This window comes from Oncorhynchus mykiss, chromosome 11 (assembly GCF_057628025.1).
Source record: "Oncorhynchus mykiss isolate SJ-2025 chromosome 11, ASM5762802v1, whole genome shotgun sequence".
NCBI lineage: Eukaryota > Metazoa > Chordata > Actinopteri > Salmoniformes > Salmonidae > Oncorhynchus > Oncorhynchus mykiss.
Genome location: NC_143032.1, coordinates 15105415 through 15122190, shown reverse-complemented (window position 1 = coordinate 15122190; position 16776 = coordinate 15105415). Strand labels below are relative to the sequence as shown.

Sequence of the window (16776 nt, the reverse complement as noted above, 5' to 3'; positions counted from 1 at the left end):
GCTGGAACAATCTACTCTGGAACACTCTACTCTGGAACACTCTCTACTCTGGAACACTCTCTACTCTCTACTCTGGAACACTCTCTACTCTCTACTCTGGAACACTCTCTACTCTGAAACGCTCTCTACTCTGGAACACTCTGTACTCTGGAACACTCTCTACTCTGGAACACTGTACTCTGGAACACTCTGTACTCTGGAACACTCTGTACTCTGGAACACTCTACTCTGGAACAACATGTACATTACCTGCAAATTCTTTGTAAACTGTTCATTGCCAAAAACCTTCAACCATACCCAAACACCTTCTCTCTCTCACACACACACACACACACACACACACACACACACACACACACACACACACACACACACACACACACACACACACACACACACACACACACACACACACACACTGCAGTAATTAGAATCCATAAAGCAACTTTAAGTGGTACAGTGTATTATTGTGTGCTCACCCCTCCTCTGCCTCTCTCCATCGTTTTCTCTGTGTCGTCTGTTGCTGTCTCTTGACTGCTCTCCTCTCTCGTCCGGTCCTGGTTGTAAAAATGGTAAAAGTAAACAATAATTTTAATAGTAATTTCACAGGCTTTTTCACCTCTCCTGCAAATTCTATGTAAACCCTGTTTTAATTTTTCCCTGTCTGTTATAATTTGTGCAACTAAATAAAACTAATGAGAATCTATAGAGCAGCTTGAAGTGATAAAGTTGACTGTGTGCTCAACACCCTCCATCTGCCCTCTTCTGTCACTTCCTCTGTGTGTTGTCTGTTGCTGTCGCAGCTTCTTGTTTGTTACTGTCTTCTTTGTCTATTCCTCTTCTATTATGGCCTGTTCTGTTCTTCTGGTGTCCCTCTCCATCATATCATATTCTTCTGCTGCTGTCCCTGTGTCTTGTCTTGTGTCTCTCTCCATCCTCTGCTCTTCTGTTGCTGTCTCTGTGTCTTGTCTGGTGTCTTTCTCCATCCTCTACTCTTCTGTTGCTGCCTCTGTGTCTTGTCTGTTGTCTCTCTTCATCCTCTACTCTTCTGTTGCTGTCTCTGTGTCTTGTCTGGTGTCTCTCTCCATCCTCTGCTCTTCTGTTGCTGTCTCTGTGTCTTGTCTGGTGTCTCTCTCCATCCTCTGCTCTTCTGTTGCTGTCTCTGTGTCTTGTCTGGTGTCTTTCTCCATCCTCTGCTCTTCTTTTGCTGCCTCTGTGTCTTGTCTGTTGTCTCTCTTCATCCTCTACTCTTCTGTTGCTGTCTCTGTGTCTTGTCTGGTGTGTGTCTTTAGTTTGCAAGGGTATACTGAGGAAGCTTAACTTGTTTTGGGCCTACATCTGAGTCACCTAAATCATCCTCTTCCCTACTGTTACCCCTGACTGCTTCTGCCACTGACCTGCTGTTGTCATCTATCCTCCTCCTTTGTTCATCTACAAGGAAGCAAGGTAAGGATGCAACATGTCATTAGTTAGTTTTAAACTAAATATACTGTGAAATAACTCTGACTGACACTCAATAGCTTAAAGATACTGAGCGCTAAGGCTATCTTATTAGCACTAGCCAGCCCTTATGCTGAGGGAGACTAGCTAGTTAGCTACCACCAACCCTTATGCTGAGGGAGACTAGCTAGTTAGCTAGCACCAACCATTATGCTGAGGGAGACTAGCTAGTTAGCTACCACCAACCATTATGCTGAGGGAGACTAGCTAGTTAGCTACCACCAACCCTTATGCTGAGGGAGAATAGCTAGTTAGCTACCACCAACCCTTATGCTGAGGGAGACTAGCTAGTTAGCTACCACCAACCCTTATGCTGAGGGAGACTAGCTAGTTAGCTACCACCAACCCTTATGCTGAGGGAGAATAGCTAGTTAGCTACCACCAACCCTTATGCTGAGGGAGACTAGATAGTTAGCTACCACCAACCTTTATGCTGAGGGAGACTAGCTAGTTAGCTACCACCAACCCTTATGCTGAGGGAGAATAGCTAGTTAGCTACCACCAACCATTATGCTCAGGGAGAATAGCTAGTTATCTACCACTAACCCTTATGATGAGGGAGACTAGCTAGTTAGCTACCACCAACCCTTATGCTGAGGGAGAATAGCTAGTTAGCTACCACCAACCCTTATGCTGAGGGAGACTAGCTAGTTAGCTACCACCAACCTTTATGCTGAGGGAGACTAGCTAGTTAGCTACCACCAACCCTTATGCTGAGGGAGAATAGCTAGTTAGCTACCACCAACCCTTATGCTGAGGGAGACTAGCTAGTTAGCTACCACCAACCCTTATGCTGAGGGAGACTAGCTAGTTAGCTACCACCAACCCTTATGCTGAGGGAGACGAGCTAGTTAGCTACCACCAACCCTTATGCTGAGGGAGACTAGGTAGTTAGCTACCACCAACCATTATGCTGAGGGAGAATAGCTAGTTAGCTACCACCAACCCGTATGCTGAGGGAGAATAGCTAGTTAGCTACCACCAACCCTTATGCTGAGAGAGACTAGCTAGTTAGCTACCACCAACCCTTATGCTGAGGGAGAATAGCTAGTTAGCTACCACCAACCATTATGCTGAGGGAGAATAGCTAGTTAGCTACCACCAACCATTATGCTGAGGGAGAATAGCTAGTTAGCTACCACCAACCCTGCACAAACATGTGGGTAACTCTGCTGCTGCGCTTTGACTTTCTGGCTGTTCTGCACCACCTCATTCACTGCTGCCTCAACCTGCTCAACTTGCTCGCTTGTTTTGCAACTCTTTTGGAAGACGTACCGTATTTGCTCTGTGCTATGCTGCAGACTCTGACTGAGTGACAGGCGTTTTGCTGAGTGATGACATTGACATCTAACCGGTGCTGTAGGGGTGAGGGACGGCTCAAGGGACGTGAGCGGTCCACCTCTCAAAATGTTTGGGGCTGGATCAAAAACATCCGGGGTGCGGCCCAATGACGCCACAGTTGAATGTTTTGTTTGGTGACAGAGTGTCTCACTCTTCCTGTTTGAGCCACGCCATAGCCTTTAATGATGCTCATCACAGACAGACATCACAGCTGGAGTATGGCTGAGGAAGTCCCAACCAGACATTCTGCTGTTGAACATCTCTTAGATGTAATGTGACTGACTGTAACATGACAGAGACCTCACTTTAAACATGGATGTACAGCATAGAGCACGTTAACATGTGCCCTTTGTCTCACACGGAGCAACAGTGGGATTCACAATTAGTAAATATGATTAAATAGGAATAAATATGACTAAATATGATTAAATATGATAACATATGATTACATACGAATACATATTATTACATCTGACTAAATATGACTAAATATGATATTCAGTTAATATTGTAGATACAGCTGAGAAGACAACGAGCAGGTGGACAGTTGAGGATGAAAATAACACAATTATTTTCATAATTGGACATTTAAAAAAATATTGCAATATCAGCATTTTCTCTTCTGCAAATCAGTGTCTGATAGAGTGATGCTGATACAGTGATAAGATTGATTGAATTAATATGCAGACAGGAAACAATGCATTCCACATTGTTATTTCATACCATATCCTCTGGGCCACTGAAAACACATGCCAAGACTAGTAAGGACAAACAGTACTATAGAGATATAAAGAGCATGTTTATCCCGTGTGATCTAACTGGTAGTGATCCTATTAATAGTCCAACTAAAACGCTATCCCAGCACTGGACTAGTACAAATGAATTAACATAATCATTGGATCATTTGCATAATGCTTGTGCTAGTCTGTCTATGTTACTTATTGTAATGTATAGCACAACAGAGACACCTAACAGCCTGATACAACGCACCCTGATTGACCTGGAAGAGAGAGAGTGTAATGTTGTTTGTTGGCATGTGGTTATTACAGTATATTGTCGTTGTACTGACCATTTATTCATACCTACGTTTGTATTTACCATCACCCTTCCCCTAACACACAGACACACACAGAGACACACACACAGACACACACACAGACACACACACAGACACACACACACACATAGAAATACAGACACACACACACACAGACACACACACAGACACACACACACACACACACACGTAAACACACGCACATAGAAATACAGACACACACACACACAGACGCACACCCACTCACACAGACACAAACACACACAGACACAGACACATAAACACACCCACACACACGCGCACACACATAAACACACACAAACACATAAACACACGCATACACATAAGGACACACACATTAACACACACACCAAATTGATCATCAACTGAGAGCATGTGGTCGCCCTCTTAAGCAGTGCCCTCCTCTGACTACACAAGGAAGTGCACGAGACAGAACTGTCCACATCTACTTCAACAGTCTATTTCAACAAGGGGAATATCTATGCCTCAAAGTAGAGTGGAAATCTAGTTTTATAGAAGATAAGCTCAAATACCGTAGGAAACATGTTTGTATTAATTAGAGGAATGGATGAAGCCATTGGAACTGTGGATGAGAGCGGAACCCTCTGTAACATTTGTTGTTGTTGTCCTGCAGACCTTTGGGAATGGATGACTTAATGTTCTGTAAGCTGCTCCTCAGAACAGAACATTGTGTGGCACGTGACTACAGACAAACATGATCTATTATATGGAAAAGATATTGGACTGTCTTCTCTAACAATGGGAATACATTTAAGCAATGGCAGTCAGGAGGAGACGAGAGCAGGCGGGGACCATTCTAGCCAATGAACAACAGGCAAAATATATAAAATAGTTTTTTCTCAAAGTTGCCGGGATGCCATGTGTGACTTATATCAGTACATTCGCAACAGTCTAAATTTTACGAAACTTCTGTTCACTCAAATAAGCATCACTTAGCAAATTAGCAATTAGCAAAACTTTATGTTGACCAAATGCGACACTTTCATTGACCTCCAGACAAAAAATCCTCACTTGGTCTGCTTCATGCTTTCTTCTCGCGTGGACAGATTTTGAGGCTGAGTAAGCCCTTTCGCTTCACCTCTTCCTCTCTGCTGAAGATAGACTCCGGTTGGGATTGGTTGGAGCCAAATATGCACCAGCCTTTTTTCACACTCAGAGTAACACCAATAACAGCATTTGGACAAAAAGGCGATTAAATATATATTTTTTTATCAGATTAAATGAAATGCAACAGAGAGCCAAAAGCTATTTTGAAAAGGTTATTTGCGGTCCAAGCTTGTGATATGAGTATGTACTGTATGCATGTCGTCAGCTGGAACATGATGACTGGTAACTAAGACAGGTAAGTCCATCCTCTCCAGGGTCTTTCAAACCCCAAAGTGGCCTTACTGCTATAGTATCCCCCACAGTACCTACATCAAAGCAAGGTCATTAAAGCTCACAGCTGATCTAATCAGCATTCAGGACTGGATTAATCTCAGAGTGTAATATAAGTCCTGTCACAGGACAGTGTGTGTGTGTGTGTGTGTGTATGTGTGTGTGTGTGTGTGTGTATTTTTGTGTGCCCACCTGCTATTAACCCCCCCCTTAACTAACCATGACCTCCAAAAAGCAGCCCCGACCTGTCGTCCATGGCTCATCTGTGTATCCACCCCCTGAGTGCATGTCTGTGGGACAGGATCACTCTGTCTACCCCTCCTCTCCCCTGCCTCCCCCTGTATCCACCTGCCTTCACCTGCCTCAACCTGCAACTACCTTCCGTCCCCCTCCTCTCCCCTGCCGCCACCTGCCTCTACCTGCCTCTACATTCCTTACCCCTCCTCTCCCCTGCCTCCACCTGCCTCTATCTGCCTCCACCGGCTTTCCCCCTATTCTTCCCTACCTCCATCTGCCTCTACCTGCCTCCACTTGCCTTCCCCCTCTTCTCCCCTGCCTCCACCTGCCTCTACCTGCCTCTACCTGCCCCCACCTGCCTTCCCCCCTTCTCCCCAGCCTCCTCATGCCTGCCTCCACCTGCCTTTACCTGCCTATACCTGCCTCTACCTGCCTTCCCCCTCCTCTCCCCTGCCTCTACCTGCCTCCACCTGCCTTCATCTACCTCCACCAGCCTAAGGATAGGAGACAATGCAACTCAAGGATCAATGAAGTAGAGTGGACTCACCGGCTGACCAAAGGAATGAGATTTCTATTGCTCCCAGCCTATAGACAGAAACTAAAACAGAAAACACCCCTGCTCAGGTTTGATCAACGCTGGTCCGACCAATCTGATTCCACGCTTCAAGATTGCTTCGATCACGTGGAATGGGATATGTTCCGGATAGCATCGGACAATAATATTGACGCTGATTGACGCTGTATACGCTGATTCTGTCACGTCTGCTACCGCTCTTCCCTTCCCCTGGTGCTTGAGGGCGCCAGATGACCCTTCATCACACACTCCTGCCATCCATCACACACACCTGCCTTCCCTCGTCACACGTATTCAGCGTTATTGGACTCACCTGGACTCACTTATCTCCTGTTTATTTCCTCCCCTATATTTGACAGTTCCCCAGCTCTGTTCCCAGGGAGCTGCAATGATTGTATTTTGTCTTTAGTTTTAGTCTTTGACGATGTTCTGTCTCATCTATGTCAGTTATTTATTAAATGCTACTCCCCATACCTGCTTTGTCTCTCTAGCATCATTCCATGTGACAGATTCGGTGAGCGAGTTTATTAGCAAGTGCATTGGTGATGTGGTACCCACGGTGACTATTAAATCCTTCCCCAATCAGAAACCGTGGATTGATGGCAGCATTCGTGCAAAACTGAAAGCACGAACCACGGCTTTTAATCATGGCAGAGACAAAGTAGAGTTGCAATTCAACGGCTCAGACACAAGACTTATGTGGCAGGACCTACAGTCAATCACGGACTACAAAAAGAAAACCAGTCCTGTCGCGGACACCGATGTCTTGCTCCGAGACAAACTAAACAATTTCTTTGCTCGCTTTGAGGACAATACAGTACCACTGCAGGATTTGAGTCCCTGGCGGCGTAGTGTGTTACTGATGGTAGGCTTTGTTACTTTGGTCCCAGCTCTCTGCAGGTCATTCACTAGGTCCCCCCGTGTGGTTCTGGGATTTTTGCTCACCGTTCTTGTGATCATTTTGACCCCACAGGGTGAGATCTTGCGTGGAGCCCCAGATCGAGGGAGATTATCAGTGGTCTTGTATGTCTTCCATTTCCTAATAATTGCTCCCACAGTTGATTTCTTCAAACCAAGCTGCTTACCTATTGCAGATTCAGTCTTCCCAGCCTGGTGCAGGTCTACAATTTTGTTTCTGGTGTCCTTTGACAGCTCTTTGGTCTTGGCCATAGTGGAGTTTGGAGTGTGACTATTTGAGGTTGTGGACAGGTGTATTTTATACTGATAACAAGTTCAAACAGGTGCCATTAATACAGGTAACGAGTGGAGGACAGATGAGCCTCTTAAAGAAGAAGTTACAGGTCTGTGAGAGCCAGAAATCTTGCTTGTCTGTAGGTGACCAAATACTTATTTTCCACCATAATTTGCAAATACATTAATTAAAAATTAATGTGATTTTCTGGATTTTTTTCCTCATTTTGTCTGTCATAGTTGAAGTGTACCTATGATGAAAATTACAGGCCTCTCTCATCTTTTTAAGTGGGAGAACTTGCACAATTGGTGGCTGACTAAATACTTTTTTGCCCCACTGTATATACTGTACTCTATACCATCTACTGCATCTTGCCTATGCCGTTCGGCCATCGCTCATCCATATATTTATATGTACATACTCTTAATCATGCATGTTAACATTAGAACTCCCTAAGTTTGTTTTACTGACTGCTTTAGCACACTCTGCCAACCCAGATGTCTTAGCCGTGTCTGAATCCTGGCTTAGGAAAACCACCAAAAACCCTGAAATCTCCATTGCTAACTGTAACATTTTCCGCCAAGATAGAACTGCCAAAGGGGGCGGTGTTGCAATCTACTGCAAAGATAGCCTGCAGAGTTCTGTATTACTTTCTAAGTCTGTACCCAAACAATTAGAGCTTCTACTTCTAAAAATTCACCTTTCCAGAAACAAGTCTCTCACTGTTGCCGCTTGCTATATAGAACTCCCTCTGCCCCCAGCTGTGCCCTCGATACTATATGTGAACTGATTGCCCCCCATCTATCTTCTGAGCTTGTGCTACTAGGTGACCTAAACTGGGACATGCTTAACCCCCCGGCCATCCTACAAACTAAGCTCGATGCCCTCAATCTCACACAAATTATCAATGAACCTACCAGGTACAACCCCAAATCAGTAAACACGGGCACCCTCATAGATGTCATCCTAACTAATTCGCCCTCCAAATACACTGTTTTCAATCAAGATCTCAGCGATCACTGCCACATTGCCTGCATCCGTAATGGGTCTGCGACCAAACGACCACCCCTCATCACTGTCAAGCGCTCCCTGAAACACTTCTGCGAGTAGGCCTTTCTAATCGACCTGGCCGGGGTATCCTGGAATGACATTGACCTCATCCCGTCAGTAGATGATGCCTGGCTATTCTTTAAAAGTGCCTTCCCCACCATCTTAAATAAGCATGCCCCTCTCAAAAAATGTAGAACTAAGAATAGATATAGTCCTTGGTTCACGCCAGACCTGTCTGCCCTTGAACAGCACAAACACATCCTGTGGCATTCTGCATTAGCATCGAATAGCCCCCGTGATATGCAACTTTTCAGGGAAGTTAGGCACAAATATACACAGGCAGTTAGAAAAGCTAAGGCAAGCTTTTTCAAACAGAAATTTGCATCCTGTAGAACAAACTCCAAAAAGTTCTGGGACACTGTAAAGTCCATGGAGAATAAGAGCACCTCCTCCCAGCTGCCCACTGCTCTGAGGCTAGGAAACACTGTCACCACCGATAAATCCACTATTATTGAGAATTTCAATAAGCATTTCTCTACGGCTGGCCATGCTTTCCACATGGCTACCCCTACCCCGGTCAACTACCCGGCACCCTCCACAACAACCCGCCAAAGCCCCCACCATTTCTCCTTTACCCAAATCCAGATAGCCGATGTTCTGAAAGAGCTGCAAAATCTGGACCCCTACAAATCAGCCGGGCTAGACAATCTGGACCCTCTCTTTCTAAAATGATCTGCCGAAATTGTTGCAACCCCTATTACTAGCCTGTTCAACCTCTCTTTCGTATCGTCTGAGATTCCCAAAGATTGGAAAGCTGCCACGGTCATCCCCCTCTTCAAAGGGGGTGACACTCTAGACCCAAACTGCTACAGACCTATATCTATCCTACCCTGTCTTTCTAAGCACTTCGAAAGCCAAGTTAACAAACAGATTACTGACCATTTCGAATCCCACCATACCTTCTCTGCTATGCAATCTGGTTTCAGAGCTGGTCATGGGTGCACCTCAGCCACACTCAAGGTTCTAAACGACATCATAACCGCCATCGATAAGAGACATTACTGTGCAGCCATATTCATCGACTGCCAAACATACCCTCGTAAAACTGACCATCCTACCGATCCTCGACTTCGGTGATGTCATCTATAAATAGCCTCCAACACTCTACTCAACAAACTGGATGCAGTCTATCACAGTGCCATCCGTTTTGTCACCAAAGCCCCATACAACTACCCACCATTGCGACCTGTATGCCCTCGTTGGTTGGCCCTCGCTTCATACTCGTCGCCAAACCCACTGGCTACAGGTTATCTACAAGTCTCTGCTAGGTAAAGCCCCGTCTTATCTCAGCTCACTGGTCACCATAGCAGCACCCACTCGTAGCACGCGCTCTAGCAGGTATATCTCACTGGTCACCCCCAAAGCCAATTCCTCCTTTGGTCGTCTTTCCTTCCAGTTCTCTGCTGCCCATGACTGGAACGAATTACAAAAATATCTGAAGCTGGAGACTCACATCTCCCTCACTAGCTTTAAGCACCATCTGTCAGAGCAGTTTACAGATCACTGCACCTGTACTTAGCCTATCTGTAAACAGCCCATTTATCTACCTACCTCATCCCCATACTGGTATTTATTTATTTATTTTGCTCCTTTGCACCCCAGTATCTCTACCTGCACATTCATCTTCTGCCGATCTACCATCCCAGTGTTTAATTGCTATATTGTAATTACTTCGCCACCATGGCCTATTTATTTCCTTAACTTACCTCATTTGCACTCACTGCTCTGCTCTGTTCCACTCTGCTCTGTTCTGCTCTGCTCTGTTCCACTCTGCTCTCTTCTGCTCTGCTCTGTTCCACTCTGCTCTGTTCTGCTCTGCTCTGTTCCACTCTGCTCTCTTCTGCTCTGTTCTGCTCCGCTCCGTTCTGCTCCGCTCTGCTCTGCTCCGCTCTGCCTGTTCCACTCTGTTCTGCTCTGCCTGTTCCACTCTGTTCTGCTCTGCCTGTTCCACTCTGTTCTGCTCTGCTCTGTTCCACTCTGTTCTGCTCTGCTCTGCTCCGTTCTGCTCCGCTCTGCTCTGCTCCGCTCCGTTCTGTTCCACTCCAGGCAGAGCAGAACAGAGTGGAACAGAGCAGAGCAGAATAGAGTGGAACAGGCAGAGCAGAACAGAGCGGAGCGGAGCAGAACAGAGCGGAGCAGAACAGAGTGGAACAGAGCAGAGCGGAGCGGAGCAGAACAGAGCGGAGCAGAACAGAGCGGAGCAGAACGGAGCGGAGCAGAACAGAGTGGAACAGGCAGAGCAGAACAGAGCGGAGCAGAACAGAGTGGAACAGGCAGAGCGGAGCAGAGCGGAGCGGAGCAGAACGGAGCGGAGCAGAACGGAGCGGAGCAGAACAGAGCGGAGCAGAACGGAGCGGAGCAGAACAGAGCGGAGCAGAGCGGAGCAGAACAGAGTGGAGCAGAGCAGAACAGAGCAAAGCGGAGCGGAGGAGAACAGAGCGGAGCAGAACGGAGCGGAGCAGAACAGAGTGGAACAGAGCAGAGCAGAAGAGAGCAGAGTGGAACAGAGCAGATCTTGGCTAGAGAGCAGAGGTAGAAAAAGACAATGAATGTTAAATAAATAAATGTTAATCGTGCCACTGTTAGAGGACAGTGGAAGTTGAAGAGAACTACAGACAGTCTATTTGCAATGTGCAGCAGAGCAGACCAAAGAGACAAGAATGTCTCTTGTCTGTACAGTCACCAAATGGCTGCTGCATGGTTACCTGTGATCTCTATTTTGGGACCTTAGGCTCCCATATTGAATTAAAAGTCCATCAGATCTTGGTGTTACTGAGCTGCACTGCGGCCCATACGTTCCAGATTTGCTGTCTTTATTCATCTTAAATTACTAACATGGCATGATTTCTCACCCTGTCTTTCTAGCTCACTAATAAGGGAAGTTGATAGGGACCTATTGACAAGTGGAGATGTTGGTGAAGAAAACATCCTACTCCATAGTTATGAAGCCTGTATATAAGGCCTGTGTAAACAGATGGATACTAACTGCTATGAATAGTGACCGTAACTCTCTCAGTGTCAATAGAAGTCATTCACTGAAAGTAGAAATCGTGCACCACATCACACCACTGAAAAAATGAACAGCATGTCTGTATTTAATTACTATGTTGTGACAACATCAGTAGACACACTGTAGGTTTTACCTGTCGTGTAAACACACACACTCACACACACATACACCCCCCCTCCCCACACACACACACACACACACACACACACACACATACACCCACACACACACACACGCACACGCACACGCACACGCACACACACGCACGCGCACGCACGCGCACACACACACATACACCCACACACACACACACACACACACACACACACACACACACACACACACACACACACACACACACACACACACACACACACACACACACACACACACACACACACACACACACACACACACCACACACACACACACACACACACACACACACACACACACACACACACACACACACACATACACACACACCCACACACACACACATACACATACACACACACACACACACACACACACATACACCCACACACACAAAGCAACTTGAGCAGACCTTGTGGCCGACAAACAGTTGTTTAGGCGGCACTTTAATATTCAAAAGGCAACGCTGCCAAAGCACCTTGAGCAGATGCACACTGGCACACATCTGTGACGGCCTTAGTGAGCAGTCACATTATCAGCACCAAGCCTAACATGCACAGGAGAGAGGGAGGAGAGAGGGAGAGGGAGAGAGAGAGCGTGAGAGAGAGAAAGAAGGTGGAGAACGAGAGAGAGAAAGAGAGAGCAGAGAGAGTGTGAAAGAGAAAGAGAGAGAGAGTGAAAGATAGAGAGAGCAGAGAGAGAAAGAGAGGGGGAGAGAGAAAGAGAGAGGGAGAGCGAGAGTTAGCTGAGTTCCCCTTCACTTCCCAGCACCCCTCTGCTTCATTGTTACCTCAACGATTGCAGGCAGGCAGGGCCCGGCTCCCCTGGCAGAAACTAAGTGGCTTGCTGGCATATGGCGTAACCTCTATTTGAGTGCTAAAAGCTGGATATTGTTTTTGTGTAGCAGATGTTGGCGGGCATGGAAAAAGGCACAGCTGACTGGGGGGCGAACAGCTGGGAACGGTGTGTGACCCACATACAGCCAGAGTAGTGGCCGTCTGAGGGCCCCTGCCAAATGGAGAGACAGAATGGAAGGTTTGTTCCACCGTTATGCCTTTCCTTGTTTTTAGGTGGTGGCGGTACTAGACTCATATCAGAGCATGTTTGGAAGGCATGTTCCTTCAAATCTGAACGTTTTGTGAGTTCACTTTACCCATATGAATTCTGGGACATGTAGTCTAACACAATAGAAAACCAACAAACCTGCAGTTCATGTTGCCCCTCAAAAAATATGCTAAAATGCTAGCTCCCCACTGTAAATGGGAGTTAAATGAGCTTTCATGGCTGATTTGAGTTCATGGGAAAGAAACGAGGACCCTTAGGGATCCTGATGTTTCCAAACCCAGAAGTGTCCCATTGCCAACAGTGGACAAATGAAGATTACGCTGAGATTATAATAAGGATGCCAAAGCCATTATGCAGTCTACTTTGACAAATGTTGTATCTCTCTGCGAGCAGATGGGACCAGGACTTTGGGTGGGGAGACAGACAGAGGATCCTTCACCTAGTTGGCTGGTAGAACTGGGAGATAAACAGATAGGATAACGATCACATAAAAAAATGGTAGCTAGATCTGTGTCAGGGTTGAGAACACAGGTTGAGTCTTCATGTCTGAGAGTTTGATAGAGTGCCCGACTATCTTGTCATTGTTTGTCATAAAAGACATCATTAGAATGTAACTTATTAGCAATGAACAAATGGTGCTGTCTATATTCTTCATAATAATGTTGATTATTGATCTGCTTATGTGATCCGGTACAATGTAGACATGAATACCTCATATTCAAATTATTAATATATACAGTTGAAGTCGGAAGTTTACATACACCTTAGCCAAGTACATTTACTCAGTTTTTCACAATTCCTGACATTTAATCCCAGTAACAACTCGTTGTTTTTGTCACTACTTCCGCAGAAGTCGGCTCCTCTCCGTGTTCGGGCGGCGTTCAGCTGTCGACGTCACCGGCCTTCTAGCCATCGCTGCTCCACTTTTCATTGTTCCATGTGTTTTGTCTTGTTTCCTCGCACACCTGGTTTTCATTCCCTAATCACAATACGTATATATTCCCTCTGTTCCCCCCATGTCTTTGTGTGGAATTGTTTTTGTTCCGTGTTTTGTGTGACGCGCCTGGCTGGTTTTTCTCTGAGTGCCATGTTCAACCCGTAGTATGTTTAATTGTTAAACATTTAGCATCTTTGTGACTTTATTGCGCTTTTCACTTTTGCATTTGGCTGGAGGTTTGTTTGACGCAGTGTCCGTCTGTTGTTCGCTTCTGACAAATAAAGTGTGCACCTGATCAGAACTCTCTGCTCTCCTGCACCTGACTCCTACAACAGTAGATCACAACTCTCTGCTCTCCTGCACCTGACTTCTACACCAGTAGAGCACAACTCTCTGCTCTCCTGCCCCTGACTTCTACACCAGTAGATCACAACTCTCTGCTCTCCTGCACCTGACTTCTACACCAGTAGAGCACAACTCTCTGCTCTCCTGCCCCTGACTTCTACACCAGTAGATCAGAACTCTCTGCTCTCCTGCACCTGACTTCTACACCAGTAGAGCACAACTCTCTGCTCTCCTGCACCTGACTTCTACACCAGTAGATCACAACTCTCTGCTCTCCTGCACCTGACTTCTACACCAGTAGAGCACAACTCTCTGCTCTCCTGCACCTGACTTCTACACCAGTAGAGCACAACTCTCTGCTCTCCTGCACCTGACTTCTACACCAGTAGATCACAACTCTCTGCTCTCCTGCACCTGACTTCTACACCAGTAGAGCACAACTCTCTGCTCTCCTGCACCTGACTTCTACAAAAGTAGAGCACAACTCTCTGCTCTCCTGCACCAGACTTCTACACCAGTAGCGCACAACCTGACAGTTTTAGGTCAGTTAGGATCACCACTTTATTTTAAGAATGTGAAATGTCAGAATAACAGTAGAGATAATGATTTATTTCTTTCATCACATACCCAGTGGGTCAGAAGTTTACATACACTCAATTAGTATTTGGTAGCATTGCCTTTAAATTGTTTAACTTGGGCCAAACATTTCGGGTAGCCTTCCACAAGCTTCCCACAATAAGTTGGGTGAATTTTGGCCCATTTCTCCTGACAAATCTGGTGTAACTGAGTCGGTTTGTAGGCCTCCCTGCTCGCACACGCATTTTCAGTTCTGGCCCCCAAAAAATCTATAGGATTGAGGTCACGGCTTTGTGATGACCCCTCCAATACCTTGACTTTCTTGTCCTTTAGCCATTTTGCCACAACTTTGGAAGTATGCTTGGGGTCATTGTCCATTTGGAAGACCCATTTGCGACCAAGCTTTAACTCAAGACTGATGTCTTGAGATGTTGCTTCAATATATCCACATCATTTTCCTCCCTCATGATGCCATCTATTTTGTGAAGTGCACCAGGAAAGTACCCCCACAACATGATGCTGCCACTCCCGTGCTCAATGGTTGGGATGGTCATTATGGCCAAACAGTTCTATTTTTGTTTCATCAGACCAGAGGACATTTTTTCAAAAAGTACAATCTTTGTCCCCATGTGCAGTTGCAAACCGTTTTTATGGCGGTTTTGGACCAGTGGCTTCTTCCTTGCTGAGCGGTCTTTCAGGTGATGTCGATATAGGACTAGTTTTACTGTAGATATAGATACGTTTGTACCTGTTTCCTCCAGCATTTACACAAGGTCTTTTGCTGTTGTTCTGGGATTGATTTGCACTTTTCGCACTAAAGTATGTTCATCTCTAGAAGACAGAACGTGTTTCCTTCTTGAGCGGTATGACGGCTGCGTGGTCCCATGGTGTTTATACTTGCGTACTATTGTTTGTACAGATGAACGTGGTACCTTCAGGCGTTTGGAAATTGCTCCCAAGGATGAACCAGATTTGTAGAGGTCTACAATTATTTTCTTTTTTTTAGGTTCTTTTGATTTTCCCATGATGTCAAGCGAAGAGGCACTGAGTGGGAAGGTAGGCCTTGAAATACATCCACAGGTAAACCTCCAATTGACTCAAGTGATGTCAATTAGCCTATCAGAAGCTTCTATAGCCATTACATAATTTTCTGGAATTTTCCAAGCTGTTTAAAGGCACAGTCAACTTAGTGTATGTAAACTTCTGACCCACTGTAATTGTGACACAGTGAATTATAAATTAAATAATCTGTCTGTAAACAATTGTTGGAAAAATTACTTGTGTCATGCACAAAGTAGATGTCCTAACCGACTTGCCAAAACTATACTTTGTTAACAAAAAATGTGTGGAGTGGTTGAAAAATTAGTTTTAATAACTCCACCCTAAGTGTTTGTAAACTTCCGACTTCAACTGTATCTGTAACACATATTCCCTAGCCAAAGGATGTCAGCACATTGACTACCCTTCCTCTCTCAGCTGTCAGTCAAAGCCAGCCCATAGAGTTCGGCGGCAAGGAGCACTCTGGCTTCAGCCACTTCATTATTTTAGTTTTAAACATCACGCCAGGGGCACAACAACCAGACTTGGCCCTCCCCTTTAAAGAATAGCACCCCTGTGAATAGGATGTGTGTGTGTGTGTGTCCAGGTTTATTCCCTCTGTGAATAAGATTAGATAGACCAGTCACTCAGCAGGTCCAAACAGTGCAGAAACATTACTTAGTCATTTAGAGAATGAAGATTCTCCCAGTCGGGCCCGGGAGCAAGGAGAGGGAAACCAGAACACTGAACAAAACACCAAAACAGAACACAGACAGACAGACAGCCTCAAGGCAACCTCTGGCTAACCTATCCCCAACCCAGCAGTGTTGTTGTGGTGCTTATGTGGTGTTGTTGGTCCGGGATACTGAGAGACAAGCAGGGTCGTTTTAAAGGCCTTCTCTCATTAATTACCACCAGAGTTTGTTGACTATATTAACAAGTCTGGTTCTTCAGGGAGAGACACGGGACACAGGGCAACAGCATCATGCAAATCTCACCAGCGAGAGTCTTGGAGTTCCCACAGTGAGGTTTAGCTCCAGCACACCAAGGATACCCAGGCAAAGTAATTCTGTTTTTGTACTAATATTTGTGTGTATGAGTGTGTGTGTGTGTGTGTGTGTGTGTGTTTGAAGCTAGGCCCTGAGGAGAGGAGAGGGAGAATCACCTGCAGCAGTGTGTGATAGATGTAGACAGGATAGAGAGGAAATGAAAACATGCC

The 16776-nt window shown here is 45.7% G+C and overlaps 2 long non-coding RNA genes across 6 annotated transcripts in view; one reads left to right on the top strand and one right to left on the bottom strand.

The window, feature by feature from the left end:
• The window catches only part of LOC118937318 (uncharacterized), a 61540-nt gene that overhangs the window by 17939 nt on the left and 26825 nt on the right, over positions 1 to 16776 (bottom strand). For 4 of the 5 annotated variants that reach the window (XR_016484385.1, XR_016484386.1, XR_016484387.1 and 1 more), the window contains one exon: positions 480 to 557. This is a non-coding gene — a long non-coding RNA (uncharacterized LOC118937318). Of the gene's footprint in view, positions 1 to 479; positions 558 to 2775; positions 3050 to 16776 lie in introns of those variants that run through there. The other variant, XR_005034577.2, reaches the window with a different exon arrangement.
• Positions 12366 to 13899, top strand: LOC149979505 (uncharacterized). The gene is made up of 2 exons (XR_016484389.1): positions 12366 to 12631; positions 13512 to 13899. It is a non-coding gene; the product is annotated as an uncharacterized LOC149979505 (long non-coding RNA).